This window comes from Trichechus manatus, unplaced genomic scaffold (genome assembly GCF_000243295.1).
Source record: "Trichechus manatus latirostris isolate Lorelei unplaced genomic scaffold, TriManLat1.0 scaffold00457, whole genome shotgun sequence".
In the NCBI taxonomy this organism is placed as follows: domain Eukaryota; kingdom Metazoa; phylum Chordata; class Mammalia; order Sirenia; family Trichechidae; genus Trichechus; species Trichechus manatus.
Genome location: NW_004444393.1, coordinates 2,089 through 20,246, shown reverse-complemented (window position 1 = coordinate 20,246; position 18,158 = coordinate 2,089).

The window sequence follows — 18,158 nt, the reverse complement described above, 5'->3', positions numbered from 1 at the left end:
TTATCTTCAATCTCACTAATTCTGACTTCCATTGCCTCAATTCTGCTCCTATGACTTTCTATTGAGTTGTCTAATTCTGAAATTTTATTGTTAATTCTCTGGATTTCCAATTGTTGTCTCACTATGGTTTCTTCCAGACCGTTAAATTTGGTATTATTCTCTTCTGTAATCTTTTTAAGTTCCTCTATTGCCAGATCTGCATTTTGAATAATTTCCTTCTTGATCTCTTGAAGAGTTGTGTATGTTAATGTTTTGTATTCTGCCTCCAGTAATTCCAGAAAATTTCTAGATTCTTTATTTTGGGAGCTTTCTGAAGCCACCCGGGTCTGCCTCTTTATGTTATTTGATATTGACTGTTGTCTCTGAGCCATCAATAAGTTGTTATATTTATTTATTTTATGTTTGCTTACTGTGTCCTAGCTTCTTGTTTTGTGTCATTTTGACATGCCCAAATAGGCTGCTCATGTGAGCTACCTGACCACCAGTGCTCCTGAAGCTCCAAAGTCCTGCCACCAGGTGACTAGACCTGCTACTATATATTGAGCCCAGGAGTCTGCCCACTCCTCCTATGTGGATTCAGCTCAGGTGTCCAGGCAGTGGGCCACCAACTGTGTGGTGCAGGCTCTCACCTACAGTCATAGATAGGCATGGGTGATTGGTGTCTGGATAGGCATCTGGCTGCAGCAGGGGGTCACATGCTGAAAAAGGCAGGGGTCTGACAGCCACCCCAAGTGTCTGGGAAGAAAACATGTCCCTGTTCCCTAGAACATGTATTTGGGTGGGTTTCGCAGCTGGACTATGAGCACCCAGTGCTGTTGGCTGTAAGGACTGGGGGGCATCTCTTATTCTTGGGCCCCTGTCACAGGTGGCTAGGTGGTGTGGGTGGAGCCATCAGTCTTCAGGCCCCTGATGTGGGTAGTTCAAGACCCTGTTTAATGGACAGAGCAGTGTCAAATGTCACCAACCTGCCACTTCACAGCTGAAACAGTTGAAGTTAAACTTCAGGTATATACCTGTTGTACTGTAGTAATGAGGGCCTATGCTGTTGAAATGGGCCCACCCAAGTTTATGCAGGGGGAAAGGCACTCAAAGTCCTTGGATCCCTTATGCATGTGCCTAGGCAAAGGAGATGTGCCTATCCTGAGTTCCTGGCTTAGGGGAGCTGGCAGATTATTTTTCCCCTGTTTGTTAATTTGTTCCCTCTCCAAGGCCTGGAGAATGGCTCAGGGCACGTGATGGGTCTTACTTCTTGCCCAGGGACTCAGCAATCGCTAAAACCATCCCAGACCCAGTGCAGAGCATGGAGCAGGGAAGTAAATGGAAGAGAGGTTTTTCCCTAAGGGGGTGTTTTTGATCCACGCAGTAGGCCAGACGCAAGTACTTATCTTTCACTGATCAAGGGCTGCTTCTCACTGGTTCTGGATGGCAGAGTAGACTCTCTGCTGTTGGTTCTCTCCTGATGTGGAAAATGCCTCCCGAGCGCCTCTGCTTGCCTGCTTCACCGTGCACCCTAAGCTGATCTGGGCTGAAGGGTTCTGGCTCACACCAGGTCAGGTCTGGTAACTCCTAGCTACTTCTGAACTGTCTCTCCCTTCTCCTGCCACTCAGTCCAGTTCCTTAACTTTGCCTTCGATGTTCAGGGCTCGTAGATTGTCAAATATAATTGATTCACTTGTTTTTTCGAGTCTTTGTTGTAAGAGGGACCACTGGAAACATCTGACTACTCTGACATCTTGGCGCCGTCTCTCCAGAAAGTGTTTTTCAACACAGCAAGTAAATCTTTCTGACTTAATCAACTAGAATGAGCTAAACCGTATCTTGGTTTCTCTTTTGTGCTGTGAATTGGGAACTTGCACGTTCTTACACCCCAAGGTTTAGTCAGCAAAACTACATCACTTTTGGTATCCTGTAGTACAACGGAAACAATCTGCGTTCGTTCTCATAGAATGTGAAAGACGTATTTATCCCCAGTAACCCAAAGTTTCCATCTAGAACTTCTGAGAAATTGGTGAGTTCACATACTTGAATGAGAGAAACTACATTCTTTTCTGATTCAGACAACATATAAGAAAGTTTCTCAGTCATGTACACAGTTTTTATCAAAACAGATAAACCCCTCTGACAATCAACTAAAATGAGAGAAGCTGTATGTAGGTTTCTCTTTCAGGCAGTGAAATGAGAACATGCACTTTCTGGTAACACAATGTTTCCTTAGCAAAACTACATCACTTTTGCCATCCTATACTTGAACAGGAGAAATTCTCATTATGGTATCTTTCAGAGATTCTGTCTGTAAGGCAATTCACTTCCAGGCAGCACAGAGTGCATCTTGAAAACATCTAAAACTCACATGTCTTCACATATTTGAATGGGAGAAGCTTTAAATTCTTTATCCACTTAGAAACTGTATAGGCAACATTCTCGTGCATGTAACACAAAGTGTTTCTCAAGCACAGTAAGTTAATCCTTCTGACTTAACTAAGTAGAATGAGAGAAAAACTATATTTTGGTTTCTCTTTTGTTCAGTGAATTGGGAGCATGCACATTCTTACGATGCAAGGTTTATTCAGCAAAACTACATCTTTTTTGAGGTCCTGTAGTTGAGCTGGAAACAATCTGCCTTGTTCTTCCTAGAAAGAGAAAGGCACATTGAATCCCGGTAACCCCAAGTTCCCATATAAAATATTAGAAACCCTGGGGGCTTCACGTACTTGAAAGGGAGAAACTTGACATTCTTTTCCCATTCAGAGAATATATAAAAAATGTTGTCGATTTAGTTAATGAACTAAAATGAGAAAACTGTATTTTCATTTCTCTTTCATGTAATGAAATGGGAACATGCTGTTTCTGGTAACACAGTGGTTGCTTAGCAGAATGACATCGCTATTACTGTCCTATACTTGAAGGGGAGAAACTCCCATTATTTTTCCTTCAGAGATTCTGTGTGTAAGGCACATTCACAGCTGAACAGCACAGAGTGCAGCTTGAAAACATATAAAGTCTGCATGGCTTCACGTATTTGAGTGAGAAAAAGTTCAATTCTTTACCCACATATAGAAAGTATAGGCAATGTTCTCATGCCTCTAACACAGTGTTTCTCAAACACAGTAATTTAATTCTTCTGACTTACTCTAGCCGAATGTGAGAAATTGTATTTTGCTTTCTCTTTCATGTAGTGAATTGGGAACATGCACATTCTGGTAACACAGTGTTTACTTAGTGAAACTACATCTCTATTGCCGTCTTGTACTTGAACTGGAGAAACATGCATTGTTTTCACCTTCAGAGATTCTGTCTGTAAGGCACATTCATGAACGGAAAGCACAGAGTACTGCTTGAAAACATCTAAACCCCATATGGCTTCACATATTTGAATGGGAGAAAAGTTCAACACTTTACTCTGGTAGAGAATGTATAGGCAACACTCTTGTGCATGTAACACAGAGGGCTTTTCAAACACAGTGAGTTAATCCTTCTGAGATACTCAAGCTGAATGAGAGAAACTGTATTTTGCTTTTTCTTTCATGTTGTGAATTGGGAACATGCACTTTCTGGTAACACCGTGTTTACTTAGTGAAACTACATCTGTATTGCTATCCTGTTCTGTAGTTGAATGGGAAACAATTAGCCTTGTTCTTCCTAGAATGTGAAAGGCACATTCATTCTTGGTAAACCAGAGGTCCCATAGAAAACATCTGAAACCCTGGGGGCTTCATGTGCAAGAAAAGGAGAAACTCGACATCCTTATCTCATTCAGAGAATGTGTAAGAAAGGTTTTGCATCCTGTGGCAACAGTGTTTTATCAAAACAGATAACTTAATCAACTTGATTAAGTTAATCTACTAGAATGGAAAACCTGTATTTTGGTTTCTCTTTCACCTAGTGAATTGAGAACATGCTCGTTCTGGTAATTCAGTGTTTACTTAGCAAAACTACATCTGGATTGGCCTCCTATACTTGAATTGGAGAAACATACGTTGATTTCTTCTTCAGAGATTCTCTCTGTAAGGCACACTCAGGAACGGGAAGCAAAGAGGACTGCTTGAAATCATCTAAACCCCACTGGGCTTCATGTATTTTGATGAGAGAAATGTTCAACACTTTACCCTGGTAGAGACTGTATAGGCAAAACTCTTGTGCATGTAACACAGAGGGGTTTCCAAATATAGTAAGTTATTCTTTCTGACTTACTCAAGCCAATGAGAGAAAAAGTGTTTTTCTTTCTCTTTCATGCAGTAAATTGGGAACATGCTTGTTTTGGTAGCTCAGTGTTTACTTAGCAAAACTACATCTCTGTACCTGTCCTATACTTGAACAAGAAAAACACAAATTGTTTTCTCCTTCAGAGATTCTGTCCGTAAGGCACATTCAGGAATGGGCAGCATGCAATACTGCTTAAAAACATCTAACCCCCATAGGGCTTCACGTATTTGAATGGGAGAAAAATTCAATTTTACCCTGGTAGAGAATCTATAGGCAACACTCTTGTGCATGTCACACAGAGGGGTTTTCAAACACAGGAAGTTAATCCTTCAGACTTACTAAAGCAGCATGAAAGAAACAGTATTTTGGTTTCTCTTTAATGCAGTCAATTGCAAGCACGCACGTTCTGGTAATACAGTGTTTACTTTGAGAAACTACATGGCTATTGCCCTCCTGTGCGTTAATGGGAGAAACACACATTGTTTTCTCCTTCAGAGATTCTGTCTGTAAGGCACATTCATGAACACGCAGCACAGAATACTGCTTGAAAAGATCTAAACCCCATATGGCTTCACGTATCTGAATGGGAGAAAAGTTCAGCACTTTACCTTGGTAGAGAATGTATAGGCAACACTCTCGTGCATTTAACACAGAGGAGTTTTCAAACACAGTAAGTTAATCCTTCTGACTTACTCAAGCAGCATGAAAGAAACAGTATTTTGGTTTCTCTTTCGAGCAGTGAATTACAAGCATGTGCTTGTAGACAACACAAGCTTTAGTTTGCAGAACCACATCTCTTTTGCCGTTCTGTAGTTGAATGGGAAACAATTAGCCTTGTTTTTCCTAGAATGTGAAAGGCATATTGGTTCTTGGTAAACCAGAGATCCCGTAGAAACATCTGAAAGCCCAGGGGCTTCATGTGTGAGAAAGGGAGAAACTTGACATTGTTTTCCCTTTCAGAGAATGTGTAAGAATGGTTTTCGATGGTGTGGCAACAGTTTTTTTATCAAAACATATAAATTAATCAACTTGATTAAGCTAAACTACTAAAATGAAAAACCTGTATTTGGGTTTCTCTTTCATGCAGAAATTGAAAACATGCATATTCTGGTAACTCGGTGTTTATTTATTGAAACTACATGCATATTGCCTTTCTATACTTGAATGGAAGAAACACACATTGTTCTCTCCTTCAGAGATTCTGTCTGTAAGGCACATTCACGTAGGGGCAGCACATGGTACTCTTGAAAACATCTAAAAACTATAGATCGTCACCAATTTGAATGGGAGAAAAGTTCCACACTTTATGCTGGTAAGAAAGTATAGGCAACACTCTTGTGCATGTAAAACAGAGGGGTTTTCAAACACAATAAGTTAATCCATCTGACTTACTCAAGCCCAATGAGAGAAACAGTACTTTCGTTTCACTTTCATACAGTGAACTGGGAACAGGCACGTTCTGGTAACACAGTGCTTAGTGAAACTACATCTGTAATGCCATCAAGTACATGAATTGAAGAAACAGGCATTGTTTTCTACTTCAGACATTCTGTCTGTAAGGCACATTCAGGAACGAGCAGCAGAGAGTACTGCTTGAAATCATCTAAACCCCGTAGGGCGTCACCTATTCGAATGGGAGAAAAGTTCAACACTTTACCCAGGCAGAGAATGTATAGCCAACACTCTTATACAGGGTTCAGGTGTTTTTCAGGTGCACTTTGGGCTGCCCAACTGTGAATATGCTTTGCGGAGAGATTCTCTGAATGAGAAAACAATGCGAGCTTCTCCCGGTCAAGTATAGGATGGCAATAGAGACATAGCTTTGTGAAGTAAGCTCTGTGTTAGTGCAAAGTTCCTACATGATAGAAAATCTTTCTTATACATTCTCTGAATGGGAAAAGAATATCAAGCTTCTCCATTTCAAGTACGTGAAGCCCCGAGTTTCCACATGTTCTGTCTGGAAGTTTTAGGTTACCGGCAGTGAATGAGCCTTTCACATTCTAGGAAGAGCAAGGCAGATTGTTTCTCCTTCAACTACAGGACAGCAAAAGCCATGTAGTTTTCTTGACAAAACTTTGTGTTGGAAGGATGGGCATGTTTCCAATTCACTGCACGAAAGGGAAACCAAAATACAGTTTCTCTCATTGCGCTTGAAGAAGTCTGAAGGATTTACTTACAGAGTTTGAACACCCCTTTGTGCTACATGCAGGGGAATGTGGCCTATACAGTCTCTACCAAAGAAGAGTGTTTAACTTTTCTTCCCTCCTGATATGTGAAGCCCTACGGGGTTGAGATGTTTTCAAGGTGCACTTCGTGCATCCCAAAGGTGAATGTGCTTTGCAGAGAGACTCACTGAAGGAGAAAGCTATGGGAGTTTCTCCCGCTCAACCATAGGACAGTGTGATGGTTAAGACTGTGTGTCAACTTGGCTGGGCCATGATTCTCCGTGTTTTAATGTAATCACTCGCATGATTGAATATACTGTGAGTAGCCAATCAGTTGAAAGGGAGTCTCCTTGGGGGTGTGGCCTGCCTCTGTAAATAAGCAGACATTCTGGCTTTTTGCTCTCTCTGGATCCTGCGGCTGCTTCCTGTCATCTTCTTGGGACTTGAGCTGTCAGTTTATCTGCCAAACCTGGGATTCGTCGATATGCACAGCCGGTGAGTGGGAGTCCTGCTCTCCGACCTTCCAATCTTGGGCTTGCCAGCGTCTGCAGCTGTATCACTTGGGAGAGGCCTCTACCCTGATCCACGGACTTGGGACGTTCTAGGCTCTACAATCACGTGAGCTGTTTCCTTGATATAATCTCTCTATATATACATATATTTATACACTTTACTGGTTTTGCTTCTCTAGAGAATCCAGCCTAAGACAGACGGCAACAAAGATGTAGCTTTGCTAAGTAAACTCTGTGTTAGCGAAACGTGAATGTTTCTAATTCACTGAATGCAAGAGGAAGCAAAATACACTGCATTTACTCTTGCTGGTTAACTTAATCAACTCGATTAAGTTATCTGTTTTGAAAAACACAGTTCCTATATGATTGCAATCATTTCTTACACATTCTCTAAATGAGAAAAGAATGTAAAGCTTCTTCCTTGCAAGTAGGTGAGACCCTGGGTTTCCACCACATGTTTTCTCTGGAAGTTTCAGTTACCGGCAATGAATTTGCCTTTCACATTCTAGGAAGAGCAAGAGAGATTATTTCCCATTCAACTACAGGATGGCAAAAGCCATGTAGTTTTGCTGACTAAACCTTGTGTTGGAACCACGGGGGTGTTTTCAAATCAGGGCATGACAGAGAAACCAAAATACAGCTTCTCTCATTCTGCTTGAAGAAGTCTGAAGGATTTAGTTTCTACGCTTGAACACCACTTTGGGCTACATGCAGGAGAACGTGGCCTATATATTCTCTACCGGGGACGAGTGTTTAGCTCTTCTCCCCTGCAGATACGTGAAGGTCTACGGAGTTTATAGATGTTCAGGTTTTGCCAGTGAGGCACAACTGTTAGTGTGCTTGGTGGACAGAATCTCTGAAGGAGAAAGCAATACGAGCTTCTCCGGGTCAAGTATAGGAACTTACAAGGGATACAGATTTGCAAACTGAATTCTTTTTTAGTGCACTGAGAGTGTTCCTAACTCTGCTGGAAAGAGAAACCAAAATACAGTGTCTTTTATCTAGCTGGTTAACTTAATCAACTTGATTAAATTATGTGTTTTGGAAAACACAGTTCCTGCATGGTGAAAAACTTTTCTTATACATTAACTGAGTGTGAAAAGAATGTCAAGCTTCTCCCTTTCAAGTACGTGAAGTCCCCGGGTTTCCATATGTTTCCTCTGGAAGTTTTACTTTACCGGCAAAGAAAGTGCCTGTCACATTCTAGGAAAAGCAAGGCAGGTTGTTTCCCCTTCAACTACAGGGGGACAAAAGTGATGTAGTTTTCTGGAAGAAACTATGTGTTAGAAGCACCGGTAAGTTTCCAGTACACTGCACGAAAGAGAAACCAAAACACAGCTTCTCTCATTGTGCTTGAAGAAGTCTGAAGGAGTTACTTACTGAGTATGAACCACCTTTGTGCTACAGGAAAGAGAACCTGGCCTATACATTCTGTACCAGGGAAGAGTGTTTAGCTCTTCTCCCCTGCATATACGTAAAGCCCTATGGGGTTTAGACATTTTCCAGCTTCGCCTAAGCTGCCTTACCGAAAGAGTGCTCGGAGGACAAAATCTCTGAAGGAGCAAGCAATGCGAGCTTCTCCCGGTCAAGTATAGGAAGTTACAAGGGATACAGCTTTGCGAACTAAATTCTGTGTTAGCGCAGTGAGCGTGTTCCTGATTCACAGTATGAAAGAGAAAACAAAATACAGTGTTTTCACTCTAGCTGGTTAACATATTCAACTTGATTAAATTACGTGTTTTGGAAAACACAGTTCCTGCATGGTGAAAAACTTTTCTTATACATTATCTGAGTGTGAAAAGAATGTCAAGCTTCTCCCTTTCAAGCGATAACATCTGTAAGGCGGCATTCTCCGCAAAGCAGCAGAGAGTGCCTACCAGAAAGCTGTAAGCCCTGCAGGGCTTCAAATACTCAAAGGGGAGAGAAGTCAAACTCTTTACCCAGGTAGACAATGCACAGGCTACATTCTTGGGCATGTAACACAGAGGGATTTTCAAACACAGTCAGTGAATCTTTCTCACTTCATTTCCCAGACTGCGAGCAACAGTCTTTTGGTTTCTCTTTCTTGCAGGGAATAGGAAACACGCTCATGATAACCACGCAAGCTTTAGTTAGCAAAATTGAATTGCTTCTGTTGTTCTCTAGCTGAAGGCAAACAATCTGCCTGTTTTTTTTTTTAATGTGAAATATTCCTTCATTCCCTGTAATGCAAAGTTCCATTTGAAAACCAGGGGATTCAAGTACTAGAAAGGTAGACACTGGCCAGTCTTATCCCACTGACAGAATGTTTCAGAAAGTAGCTGGTGGTGTCAGGACTGTTTGTTCTACCAAAACTGAAAACTTCAGTTGATTAAGTGAACAAGCTTTAATGAAAACACTGTACTTTGCTTCCTTTTTCATACATTGAATTGGGAACATACACGTGCTACATAGTGTTTAGTTAGCAAAACTGCACAGCTGCTGCTGTCATATACCAGAACGGGTGAAATGCGCTTTCTCTTCTCCTACACTGATACCGATACATTGGCATTCTCGCCCTTGCAGCACAGAGTGCCTCCTGTAAAGCAGTAAACCCCACAGGTTTTCACATACTCGAATGGGAGAAAAGTCATACTCTTTACCCCAGTAGACAATGCACAAGCAACTTTCATGGGCATGTAAAACAGAGGGATTTTCAAACACAGTGAATCTTTCTCACTTCATTCCCCAGACTGAGAGGAACTGTCTATTGGTTTCTCTTTCTTGCAGGGAATAGGAAACATGCTCATGTTAACCACACAAGCTTTAGTCAGCAAAACTGAACTGCTTCTACTGTCCTCGAGCTGAACGCAATCTGCCTGTTTTCCTTAGAATGCGAGTTACCTTCTTTGCCTGTAAGGCAAAGTTCCATTTGAAAACCGGGGGATTCAAGTACTTGAAAGGCAGACACTGGTCAGTGTTATCCCATTGAGAGAATGTTTCAGAAAGTAGCTGGTGGTGTCAGGACTGCTTGTTCTACCAAAACTGAAAACTTCAGTTGATTAAGTAAATAGGCTTGAATGAGAACACTGTCTTTTTCTTTTTCATACATTGAATTGGGAACATGCACGTGCTGCTAACATAGTGTTTAGTTAGAAAAACTAAAGCACTGATGCTGTCGTATATGAGAAGGGGAGAAATGTGTTTTTTCTTCCCTTCAGCGATAAGGTCTGTAAGGAGGCATTCTCCGCCGTGCAGCTCAGAGTGCCTCCCGGAAAGCTGTAAACCCCGCAGGGCTTCACGTACTCGAAGGGGACAAAAGTCAAACTCTTTACCCAGGTAGACAATGCACAGGAAACTTTCTTGGGCATGTAACACCAAGATATTATCAAACACAGTAAGTGAATCCTTCTCAGACTGAGAGCAACAGTCTTTTGGTTTCTCTTTCTTGCAGGGAATAGGAAACATGCTCATATTAATCACACAAACTTTAGTCAGCAAAACTGAACTGCTGCTGCTGTCCTCTAGCTAAAGGCAAACAATCTGCCTCTTTTCTTTAGAATGCGAAAGTTACATTCATTCTCTGTAATACAAACTTCCATTTGAAAACCAGAGGATCAAAGTACTTGAAAGACCAGTTATATCCCATTCAGACAATGTTTCAGAAAGTAGCTGGTGGGGCAGGACTGCTTGTTCTACCAAAACGGAAAACTTCACTACATTAAGTAAACAGGCTTGAATGAGAACACTGCATTTTGCTTTCTTTTTCATACAGTGAATTGGGAACATTCTAGGGCGGCTAACATAGTGTTTAGATAGGAAAACTACAGCCCTGACGCTGTCATACCAGAACGGGAGAAACGCACTTTCTGTTCTCCTTCAGCTATACCGTCTGTAAGGCGACATTATCCACAGCGGAGAACACAGGGCCTACCAGAAAGTGGTAAACCCCACAGGGCTTCACGTATTCGATCTGAAGAAAAGTCAAACTCTGTACCCAGGGAGACAATGCACAGGCAAATTTCTTAGGCATGTAACACAGAGGGATTTTCAAACACTGTAAGTGAATCCTTCTCACTTCATCCCCCACACTTGAGAGCAACTGGCTTTTGCTTCCTCTTTCTGGCAGACAACAGGCTACAAGCTCCCGTTAACTACACAAGGTTTAGTCAGCAAAACTGAACCTCCTCTGCCATCCTGTAGCTGAAGGCAAACAATCTGCCTGTTTTGCTTTGAATGCCAAAGCTACATTCATTCCCTGTTATGCAAAGTTCCTTTTGAAAACCAGGGGATTCAAGTACTTGTAAGTCAGGCATTCTCCAGTCTTATCCCACTGGGAGAACATTTCCCAAAGCAGCTGGTGTTGTGCTGACTCTTTTTCTACCAATACTGAAAACTTCAGTGGATTAAGTGAAGCAACTTGAAGGAGAATGCTGTATTTTGCTTTCACTTTCAGACAGTGAACTGGGATCTTACACTTGCTGCTAACATAGCCTTTACTCAGGAAAACTACAAAGCTGCCGCTGTCATAAACTAGAACAGGGAAATGCGCTTTCTCATCTCCTTTAGGGATTCCATTTGTAAGGCGGCCATCTTGGCCGCGCAGAACAGAATGCGTCCCGGAAAGCTGTAAACCCTGCAGGGCTTCACTACTCGAACCGAGAAAAGTCAAACACTTTTCCCAGGTAGACAATGCACAGGCAACTTTCTTAGGTTTGTAACACAGAGGGATTTTCAAACATAGTAAGTGAATCCTTCGCACTTCATCCCTCATACCGAGAACAGGCTTTTGTTTCTTCTTTCTGGCAGACAAGAGGCTACATGATCGTGTTAAGCACACAAGGTTTACTCAGCAAAACTGAACCTCTTCTGCCATCCTCTAGCTGAAGGCAAACAATCTGCATGTCTTGCTTTGAAAGCCAAAATTACCTTCATTCCCTGTTATGCAAAGTTCGCTTTGAAAACCAGGGCATTCAATTACTTCCAAGGCAGGTACTCTCTAGTCTTCTCCCACTGAGAGAAGCTTTCAGAATACAGCTTCTGGTGGGTGGACTGTTTCTTCCGACAAATTTGAAAACTTCAGTAGCTTCTGTTATGCAGCTTGAAGAAGAAAGCTGTATTTTGCTTTCTCTTTCATGCGGTGAATAGGGAACTTTGTTGCTAACATAGTTTTTACACAGCAAAACTGTGGCTCAGCCTCGTACGTGTTTCACAATGGAAGAAACACCATTCTCTTCTCCTTTAGGGATATCGTCTGTAGAGAGTTATAATCAGGGGTGCATCACAAAACGCCTCCCGGAATGCTGGCAACCCTGAATAGCTTCATCTACTTGAAAGGGAGAAAAGTCAAACACTTTATCCAGATAGACAATGCACAGGCAACTTCCTTAGGCATTTAACACAGGATTTTCAGACACAGTAAGGGAATCGTTCTCAATCCTTAGACTGAGCACAACAGGCTCTTGCTTTCTCTTTCTGCAGGGAAGAAGCTACATGCTCGCGTTAAGCACACAAGGTTAAGTCAGCAAAACTGAACCCCTTCTGCCACAGTCTAGCTGAAGGCAAACAATCTGCCTGCTTTGCTTTGAAAGCCAAAAGTACCTTCATTCCCTGTTATGCAAAGTTCCTTTGAAAACCAGGGGATTCAATTACTTGCAACGCGGTCACTCTCCAGTCTTCTCCCACAAAGAGAACATTTCAGAAAGCAGCTTTTGGTGGGTGGACAGTATCTTCTAACAAAATTGAAAACTTCAGTAGATTCAGTTAAGCAGCTTGAAGGAGAACGCTGTATTTTGTTTTCTGTTTCATGCGGTGAATACGGAACTTACACTTGTTGTTAACATAGTTTTTACTCAGCAAAACTGTGGCTCTGCGTTGGTCCTGTTTCAGAACGGTAGAAACGCCGTTTCTCTTCTCCTTTAGGAATTTCTTCTCTAGAGCGGTATTCACAGGCGTGCAGCACAGAATGACTCCTGGAATGCTTTCAACCCTGAATAGCTTCAACTAATTGAAAGGAAGAAAAGTCATACACTTTATCCAGGTAGACAATGCACAGGCAACTTCCTTAGGCATTTAACTCAGAAGGATTTTCAAACACTGTAAGTGAATCTTTCTCAATCCCCAGACTGAGAGCAACAGGCTCTTGCTTTCTCTTTCTGGCAGGGAAGAAGCTACATGCTCGCGTTAAGCACACAAGGTTTAGTCAGCAAAACTGAATCTCTTCTGCCATAGTCTAGCTGAAGGCAAACAATCTGTTGGTTATGCTGTGAAAGCCAAAACTACCTTCATTCCCTGCTACGCAAAGTTCCCTTTGAAAACCAGGGGATTCAATTACTTGCAAGGCAGGCACTCTCCAGTCTTCTCCCACGGAGAGAACATTTCAGAAAGCAGCTTCTGGTGGGTGGGCTGTTTCTTCTAACAAAATTGAAAACTTCAGTAGATTCAGTTAAGCAGCTTGAAGGAGAATGCTGTATTTTGCTGTCTCTTTCATGCGGTGAATTGGAAACTTTTTCTTGTTGCTAAGATTGGTTTTACTCAGCAAAACTGCGGCTTTGTCTCATTTGTGTTCCAGAACAGGAGAGACGACATTTCTTTTCTCCTTTATGGATACCGTCTGTAAAGCAGTATTCTCAGGCTTGCAGCACAGAATGCCTCCCAGAATGCTGTCAACCCTGAATGGCTTCAACTACTTGTAAGGGAGAAAACTCATACACTTTATCCAGGTTGACACTGCAGAGTCAACTTTCTTAGGCATGGAACACATAGGGATTTTTAAACACAGTAAGTGAATCGTTCTCAATAGCTAGACTGAGAGCAACAGGCTCTTGCTTTCTCTTTCTGGTAGGGAAGAAGCTACTTGCTCAGGTTAAGCACACAAAGTTTAGTCAGCAAAAGTGAACCTCTTCTGCCATCTTCTAGCTGAAGTTAAGCATTCTGCCTGTTTTGCTTTGAAAGCCAAAAGTACCTTCATTTGCTGTTATGCAAAGTTCCCTTTGAAAACCAGGGAATTCAATCACTTGCAAGGCAGGCAGTCTCCAGTCTTCTCCCACTGAGAGAACATTTCAGAAAGCAGCTTTTGGTGGGTGGACAGTTTCTTCTAACAAAATTGAAAACTTCAGTTGATTCAGTTAAGCAGCTTGAAGGAGAGTGCTGTATTTTGCTTTCTGTTTCATGCGGTGAATTGGGAACTTACTCTTGTTGCTGACATAGTTTTTACTCAGCAAAACTGCGGCTTTGTCTCAATCGTGTTCCAGAACAGGAGAAACGCCGTTTCTCTTCTCCTTTATGGATACTGTCTTAGAGCGATATTCTCAGCCGCGCAGCACAGAATGCCTCCCGGAATGCTGGCAACCCTGAATGGCTTCAACTACTTGAAAGGGAGAAAGGTCATACACATTATCCAGGGTTGACAATGCACAGGCAACTTTCTTAGGCATGGAGCACAGAGGGGTTTTCAAACACAGTAAGTGAATCGTTCTCAATCCCCAGACTGAGAGCAACAGGCTCTTGCTTTCTCTTTCTGGCAGGGAAGAAGCTACAAGCTCGCGTTAAGCACACAATGTTTAGTGAGCAAAACTGAACCTCTTCTGCCATCCTCTAGCTGAAGGCAAACTATCTGCCTATTTTGCTTTGAAAGCCAAAAGTACCTTCATTCCCTGTTATGGGAAGTTCCCTTTGAGAACCAGGGGATTCAAATACTTGCAAGGCAGGCAGTCTCCAGTCTTCTCCCACTGAGAGAAGGTTTCAGAAAGCAGCTTCTGCTGGGTGGACTGTTTCTTCTAACAAAACTGAAAACTTCAGTAGCTTCAGTTAAGCAGCTTGAAGGAGAACACAAATGTATTTTGCTCGCTCTTTCATGCAGTGAATAGGGAACTTACACTTGTTTCTGACATGCTTTTTACTCTGCAAAACTGCGGGTTTGTCTCTTTCGTGTTCTAGAACAGGAGAAACGCCTTTTCTCTTCTCCTTTAGTGATACGTCTGTAAAGCGGTATTCTCAGGACTGCAGCACAGAATGCTTACTGGAAAGATGTAAACCCCGCAGGGCTTCACGCACTCAAAAGGGAGAAAAATCAAACCCTTTACCCTGGTAGACAATGCACAGACAACATTTTAGGCATGTAACACAGAGAGATTTTCAAACACAGTAAGTGACTCCTCCTTACCTCATCCCACAGACTGAGGGCAACTGGCTTTTGCTTTCTCTTTCTGGTACGGATGATGCTACATGCTCATGTTAAGCACACAAAGTTTAGTCAGCAAATCTGAACCTCTTTTGCCATTCTCTAGCTGAAGGCAAACAATCTGCCTGTTTTGCTTTGAATGCCAAAGGTACCTTCATTCCCTCTTATGCAAAGTTGCCTTTGAAAACCAGGGAATTCAAATACTTGCAAGGCAAGCACTCTCCAGTGTTATCCCACTGATAGAAAGTTTGAGAAACTAGCTGGTTGTGGGCGGACTGTTTCTTCTAACAAACCTGAAAACTTCCATAGATTCAGTTAAGCAGCTTGAAGGAGAACGCTCTCATTTTTCTTTCTCTTTCATGCTGTGAATTGGGAACTTACACTTGCTGCTAACATAGTCTTTACTCAGCAAAACTGCGGCTCTGAAGCGGTTGCATACCAGAATGGTAGAAAAGCGGTTTCTCTTCTCCTTCACTGATTCTGCCTTTAAGGCAGCATTCTCAGCAGCACAGGATAGAATGCTTCCCGGAAAGCTGTAAACCCTGCAAGTCTTCACCTCCTCGAAAGGGAAGAAAGTCAAACTCTTTACCCAGGTAGAGAATTAATTTTTTTTTTAAATTGTACTTTAGTTGAAGGTTTACAGAATAGTTTCTCATTAAACAGTTAGTACACATATTGTTTTACGACAATTGTTAACAATGGTTAATGGTATATATTCTAGAGATCGAATACAAAAGACATAGACATATGCACACTTATGTTCTTTGCAGCACTTTTCTCAATAACAGAAAGATGGAAACAACCTAAGGGCCCATCAAAGAATGAATGAATAAACAAAAATGTAGTACATATACATAATGGGATATTTTGCAGCCATAAAGAATAAAGATGAGTTCTCAAAATATAATGTGGATGAATCTGGAGGACATTATGCCGAGTAAAATAAGTCAATCACAAAATGACAAATACTTTGTGATTTCACTATTATAAAAACACAAAAGTAGGAAAACAAACTAAAACAAATGATCACTGCTAGTTACCAAGGATAGGTGGGTGGGGGGAGGAGGAGAACACTCCCTAGATAGTTGACACTTGTTACTTTTGGTATTGTGAAAGTTAACAAGTGTGCACAGCTTGACCAAAGCAAATGATGTCACTAAGAAGTGCACTAGATAAAAGAATGTTTTTGGTAATGGTATGATATATGCAACTTTGGTAAATAGCAACAAAACTAAACAATATGAGTGTGGTTACATGTGTATGTATGCATGCACACAAGTACATGCCTATGTATATGTGTGTATATGTGTGACCATATATCAAAAAAAAAATCCACTGCCATCGAGTCGATGACAACTCAGAGTGACCCTACAGGACAGGGTAGACTTGCCCCATAGGGTTTCCATGGTGCAGAGCGGCTGGTGGGTTCAAACTGCTGACTGTTTTGTTAACATTTGAGCACTTAACTATTGCACCACCAAAAAGAAAAGAAAAAAACCCTGTTGCCGTCAAGTGGATTCCGACTCATAGCGCCACCAAGCCTCCTTATATATATAGATGTATCTATATGCGGGTATATATATATATATATATATATATATATGTCAGTATATGCATCCATATATATTCACATATGCAGTAAAGCACATAGGGGACACAAGCAAGAATACTTCTTAGACTTCACCAAACACCTTGCAGGATAGGTTTAAGGAGTCTGAAGGCTTAGGACTATAGTTTCATGGGACAGCTCTGTCAATTGGCATAATATAGTACATAAAGTTTATGTTCTACATACTAGTTTAGTAAGTAGCATCTGGGATCTCAAAAGCTTGTGAGTGGCCATCTAAGATACAATTATTGGTCACTACATGTCTGGAGTAAAAGAAAAGGAAGAAAACCAAAGACTTAGAGAAGAAACTAGTCTACAGGACTAATAATCTACACAAACCATGGCATCATGTACCCTGAGACCAGTAGAACTAGATGGTGCCCAGCTGCCACTACTGACCGACCATTCTGATGAGGAACACAATAGTTGGGTCCTGATCGAATGGGAACAAAATGTGAAACAGTACTCAAATTCTTAAAAAGCCCGGACTTTCTAGGCCAGTTGAGACTGCAGGATTCCCTGAGACTATCGCCCTGAGACACTCTTTGAAATCTGAACCAAAACAATTTCATGAGGTCAACTTTGAGCTACATAACAGATTGGCTCATAAAATAACACCATCACCTGTGAGTACTGTGCTCCTTTAATAAAAATCCTCTATATGACACAAAAAGTAAAGATGAGAATGTAAAGGGGCAAGGAAACGAGACTACTGGAAATGGAACAACTTGAATGGAAATAATGAGAAAGGTGATGAAGGGTGAAAAATGCAACCAATGTCACAAGAAATTGTGCAGAAATTTTTAAATGGGATTATAACTTGCTGTATAAACTTTCATCAACTACACAATTGAATATTATTAAAAGAAAAATTATAAAATCTTGTATAAAAATATAATCTCTGATGTATAATAACAAAAATTACTGCCATTAGAGACAAAGTGTGTTTTATTTTTCTTTTGAAAAGAAAGGAAGCTATAGAAAGTAAATAGCTACTTTAAGCCAAAGAAGAGACTTTGATTTTTAGGTATCAAAACATTCCAGCAAAAGCTGGGCCATCTGATTAGAACTGAGAATTTGATTGTCAGAAGACTGCCAACTAGAATCACTGTATAGCATTGTTTCTCAACCTTGTCACTATTGACATTTTAGGCTGAATGTTTCTTTGGGGGTGCAGTCTGTGCCATCGCAAGGTGCCCAGCAACATCCCTAACCTATACTAGATGCCAGTGACACATCCTGCCTCTATTGTGACATCAAAAATGTCTCCAAAAAAATGTCTCCAGACATTGACAAAAGTCAAAATTGTCCTTGTTGAGAAGCACTGCTAGATATTGATTGTAAATCTAAAACTCCAGTCCTCATTTCTTCTCAACTTTGATGAGGGTGCTAAATATTGATCACCTCTATCAGTCAGACACAACACTATAATGATTAATTAATTAAGATAGTCCTTGCCCTTGTGGAGCTCAATCTAGTGGGAGATATAAACCACAAGCACACATCACCAGTGTTGTGGTGCTATGAAA